The sequence below is a fragment of the Leucopleurus acutus genome (genome assembly GCF_964270905.1).
Source record: "Leucopleurus acutus genome assembly, chromosome: 7".
Lineage (NCBI taxonomy): Eukaryota > Metazoa > Chordata > Mammalia > Artiodactyla > Delphinidae > Leucopleurus > Leucopleurus acutus.
The window spans coordinates 46,545,095-46,551,111 of record NC_139150.1 but is presented as its reverse complement, the minus strand read 5'-3'; positions in this window follow the sequence as shown (position 1 = coordinate 46,551,111).

Below are 6,017 nucleotides of genomic sequence, written 5' to 3'. Positions count from 1 at the left end.
TTGAACATAGTCCTAAGGAAACATCAGACAAACTTACATTTAACAACATTCTAGCAAAGACTAGACCGCACTGTTCTAAAGTGTTAAAGTCGTGGAAAACTGTGGAATGACTATGTTGAAGGAGCTTAAAACAACATGGCAACTACAGACAATATATTTTCTTCTGCTATAAAGAACATTATCAGGCAATTTGAATATGATAATATTAGTGTATTAACGTTAATTTCCTGGTTTTATTCCTACTGTAGTTATTGAAGAGAAAAAGAGAATGATAGATAATGTAATAAGTGTTACTATTTCAGGAGATTGTTTGAAGACTATATGGGAGTTCTTTGTACTATCCTTGAAAAAAATACCACTGAACCATAGTTAAATGGGTGTAATTATACCAAATTCAAAAAGCTCTTATTGGGCTTCCCTGGTGGCGCAGTGGTTGAGAGTCCGCCTGCCGATGCAGGGGACACGGGTTCATGCCCCGGTCCGGGAAGATCCCACATGCCGCGGAGCGGCTGGGCCTGTGAGCCATGGCCGCTGAGCCTGCGCGTCCAGAGCCTGTGCTCTGCAACGGGAGAGGCCACAACAGTGAGAGGCCCGTGTACCGCAAAAAAAAAAAAAAAAAAAAAAAAAAAGCTCTTATTAAGGATTAAATGAGACAATTTGTGTAAAACTCCAAATAATCCTCAAAAAATGATAGGTGTTAGATGTTTTTGCTACAACACAATATATCTGTTCCAGAAATACCAGGATTTCTTTTTTTTTTTTTAACATCTTTATTGGAGTATAATTGCTTTACAATGGTGTGTTAGTTTCTGCTGTATAACAAAGTGAATCAGCTATACATTTACATACATCCCCATATCTCCTTCCTCTTGCATCTCCCTCCCACCCTCCCTATTCCACCCCTCTAGGTGGACACAAAGCACTGAGCTGATCTCCCTGTGCTGTGCAGCTGCTTCCCACTAACTATTTTACATTTGGTAGTGTATATATATGTCTATGCCACTCTCTCACTTCATCCCAGCTTACCCTTCCCCCTCCCCATGTCCTCAAGTCCATTCTCTATGTCTGTGTCTTTATTCCTGTCCTGCCCCTAGGTTCTTCAGAACCATTTTTTTTTTTTAGATTCCATATATATGTGTTAGCATACGGTATTTGTTTTTCTCTTTCTGACTTACTTCACTCTGTAGGGCAGTCTCTAGGTCCATCCACCTCACTACAAATAACTCAATTTCGTTTCTTTTTATGGCTGACTAATATTCCATCGTATACATCTGCTAAAGAATTCTCCAGTAGAAGGTGGTATAATCAGAGGCTATGGGCACAGTACTAGAGTTATATTACTTGAGTTCAAAACTTTTTTTACACCATTTACATTCTGTTAGCCTGAGCAATTTTTCTAATTTCTTGGTGCCTCAAACTTTATCAGGGATAAACAGGGAAAAAATAGCAGTTCTTTGGATATAAGAAATAACTGAAATAATATGTAAAGTACTTTCAAATGCTTATTCCTTGGAAGCACACAATAAACATTAGCTATCACAATTAATATTTTGGAACGGATTTTCCTCTTAACCGATGGGAATGCAAGGCAATTCTCATTATCTTCTCCTAACAAGGCTTTTAAATAACACATTGCCAAGCAATTATTGTCAATTGTCTATAACATGGGTACATGCACGAGGAACTTGATATGGCTATGTAATGTCTATACATTAATCCAATGTGGAGTTATTTGTATTAAGAAGGTAATACTTAAAGAAAAACATTAGTAATAAAAAAAAATTTTTTTTTCGGTAGCTAAGTATGAAATGACTAAATGCTGGTTAGGAAAATTCTGCCCCTGGGTCAGAAAGTCCCTATGGTTTGGAGTCAGATTTTTTTGGCCATGTGATTTCAAGAGTTTTGATATTGAGAAATCCACAATGTTTTGTGAATATGACAGTAGTTCAGGGCCTGAAGGTTACCCCTGAGGAAATATCTGAGGTTTAACACTCTCTTTGGGGGCTTGCTTCTTTACCACGTGAGAAAGTACCAGCTACCAGCGATCCTTCTTGGACAGTCTCATTAAAAGCTGAGTTGAAACCTAGAATAATTATGGAGCCAAAGACTCCAGAGCTTTAAAGAAAAGTTTATTATGTAATAACTTACAGACACCTTGAAAGGATGATGTCACCAAACCACCCGGCATTTCCCTAATAACAGGTAGAAAAACTAGACTTCACACACTGTAGAGGTAGAAAAATTGGTGTTTACACAGGTCAAACAAAAGTGCCTTGACGCCAGTAAGAATATTGTCTCAAATCAAAGCTGTGAATATCATACTCAGAATTAACTGCTCTAGTTGTGGAAATACAAATCTGTCTGGTTGATGAAGACTCCCAAGAAGCTACCAAACCTTCCTGACAAAGGCAACCTGAGTTTCCTGGATTTTTTATTTCGTCCATCTTCCCGCCACTGTGCTTGGCTGCCCAGAGGGCTGCGTGCATGTCCCTGGTTTCCTGAAATTCACAGCAAAGCAATACCTCTGCACCATCGGTACATTTCCTTCTTGCTCTTTGCTTCCTTGCTGCCTATCTTTCGACCCTAATTCTGCTTGTCACCAGCAATTTTAAAAGGATTAGTCTTTGCAGCCTCCCTTTCCCGCCCTGCTTTTTTCCAAGATCAATTTCCATCCTACAGTCTTCTTCCCACGCCTAGCTCCAGATGTGGTCCCTCTCCCTCCACTCATGCTGGAATTTCCCAGCTTCCAGGGCCCAATTCTGGCTGCAGAGGCCTCTCCATTCCTGTTTCTAGCTCTCAAATACCCTAATCCAGCTCCAAACTCCTCCCCACACAGGTCCAAAGTCCACCCCTCATTCTCTATTCCCAGAATGTTCTCTCCCAGCCTTTCCCCAGGCCTGCTGCTGCTGTGACCACACTGTTCCTGTTTCCTAGGATGCACGCAACTTTCTAGAAAACCTTCTTTGCTGTTAGATCCCTCCGCCAGATTCCTCGCACTGACTGCAAGATTTCTGGACACGGGTGAGCCTCCCAAGCTTCATTGTAATTTGGCTGAATGGATTTGTTGATCTCATAGCAGGTTGTTTTCTCCCCAAAAAGGTCCTCAACTTGGAATGGCCCTTAGTCATATTGGGGAGCTTTTTAACATGCATCCACCCCTAGAGATTTGGATAACTGGTCCGTTTGGGACGTGGGTATTACAATGGTTTCACAGCTTCCGAGGGAGGTCTGATGTGTGTGTCTAGGTTTGAGAACCAAAACAGAAGCCTTCAACCTACTTGTGCTTTTTTCACCTGGTTCTTCTCTTAAGGGGTTAGAGTTCACCTTGAATTTTTGACGATGCTGCAGCCCACACTTAGGGAGCTGTATACCCTGTTTCAGCCCTAGCTCACTCCAAAACAACAGGAACAGAATTTGCCTTCAGAGCTTTCCAAGAAAGTTGCCGGGAAAGTTGGCAATGCGCCTGGGTCTGGTAAACTGCCAAAGAGAATTTAATTACAGACTAGAAGGGCCCAAGTTGAAAAAGAATCCAGGGTGATCACACAGTTACTTACATTTGTGGAACTGCTAACTGCTCTGGAAACTCTGGCAACACAGTATAGCCAGGCAATTAACCCTGGACATCACACTCAGGCTTCTGCCCACTTTTTCCTGCTAACTTTGATTACTGAAGGCTGGAGCTGGCCTTCAAAGTCTACTAGTCTGGAGGGACCATTTTACAGATGAGAAAACTGAGGCCAAAAGACACTATAATTTAATAGAGTTCCCACATCTGAATAGGGAAAGAGATAGGCGGGGGAAACCCAGTCATCTTTGTGGGAGTCAAACCACACCTACTTCTAGCCACACCCACTCACTTCTCATCTATTTAGTTGTCTGCTTTGGAAACGCCTCTGATAATTGTCAATGTGCATTTGTCAAATTGGAAGTTTGGTGAATGCCCAAGAGAAATGGAATTTTATGAAAAGGCAAGTGCTAGAAGTAATTGGTGATTCATTATTAAGCTCAAAAACCATGGGAAATAAATGAGGAAAATGACTTTATCTCGCGAAGCCTCCCCATAACAGGATGATACATTACCTCATAGAGGTATGAGCTTTGAAAGTGTGGATTTAGTGCTTAGTTCTGGATCTGGTAAGACAGCAATAAATGGTCATAGAAGCGAGAGAGGTTTCGCAAAATCAGTATGCTGCAAAGCCTCAGTGCAATGACATTGTCACTGTTTTCTTCCTGAACTGAGAGAAAAGGGAAGTTTTGCAAATTGTAGCTGTTGCATTGATTAGGGACTCAGTTTTTCTTTTTAGTTTAAATGCACAATTTTCCCCCTATAAAAACAAGTTGATCTTTCACTTTTAACTCCAAAGTTAATTCCTTAGAAAACAGTGCCAACCAAGTTGGTGTAATTAGCCACATTTTATCTGTGAACTTGGAAAGGTAAAACAATCAACTAAAATAGAAGACAAGGGTTTTCTTGCGTATTCAGAGTGGGGGCCATAAGATACACATTTCTTTCATCCTTGGTGCTTTTTAAAAGTAGAACATAAGCGTAGTGCTTTTTACCACCCTGTCATTTTCTTCTGAACTGGAAAACAAATTCATTGCTGCTTGCAAGAATGCTTCCCAATATGAATGTGTATATATATATATATATATATATATATATATATATGAAATCAAGTGTTGGCCTACTCAAAAACTCAAAAAGAACTGGATATTTACACTGGCAAATGAGTATACTGCCCACCAATGTTAACTTGTCTCAGGAAGTAATTTGAGAATTGTGAAATTTAGTTGTATTCTTTCAAGGGAGAGAAAGTTTTGTATTCTTTCTATAGTTACTATAAAATGCAATAGCTAACAAAAAATATTCTTCATGTGTATTAAACCTTATTTTGCGGGGGTGGGGGAAGGAGGGGTGGGTAGGACTCCCTTGGTTTCAAGTAACAGAAACCAATTCTAGCTAGTTTAAGCAGGAAAGAATTCAATCCAAGGACAAGATCTCAGGAAGGTACTAGAAACAGTGAATGCAAGGTCATGAGGTCTCTCTCTCTCTGTTTCTTTTCCTTTCTACTTTATTTATTTTTCAGACGTGCTTTCACAGTTTCTTAGGTCCTCCTGGTAGGTGAAAGGTCCCCAAATCATATTTTCAGATTTATATCTTATAGATCTAGCTGCCCAATGAGAAGATGAACTTTCACAGCCCTAATTCCATATTCATAAAGAAGGTTCATCTTGGGTCAAGGGCTTATCCTTGGATCAATCATCCATGACTATGTGGGCAGGTTTCAAAACAGTAGAACTGCTTCAGAAAGTCACTTTTACAAGCAGGCCGAGAAGTTCAAGAACAGACTAGGCAGTCAGCCAACTAGATATCCACTAAATGGCTTGTAATTCACCAAGTACTTTTTAATAATGATTTCATTTCATCCTCAAACAATGACAGACCACTCTATTCACAGTTCTCTATACACTTTTCACTTTGTAATCTTATTTTTGTTTATCTAGTTTCCTGATTAGTCTATGAAATTTTGTTTTGTATTTTTTGTTGTTGTTGTTGTTCGGTACGCGGCCCTCTCACTGTTGTGGCCTCTCCCGTTGCGGAGCACAGGCTCCGGACGCGCAGGCTCAGCGGCCATGACTCACAGGTCCAGCTGCTCCACGGCATGTGGGATCTTCCCGGACCGGGGCAAGAACCTACATCCCCTGCATCGGCAGGCGGACTCTCAACCACTGCGCCACCAGGGAAGCCCCTGTTTTGTATTTTTAGTGCCTGACACTGGGGTGTTCAATAAATATTTGCTGAAAGAATGTATGACTAATTCTGTTAGGTAGGACACTTAGATGAGACAACTGGCATACACTTAGATTAAGTGACAGATTGAAGATCCCGCGGGTAATGAGTATGAACTCAGCTTCCATAGCCTCAGTCCCTTTCCTACCTGCCAGGCTGCTTTCTACATTGAGTTGTCCTCTTCTTCTGACGCCATAGGGTGTCAACAACTGACATGAAAGGATTT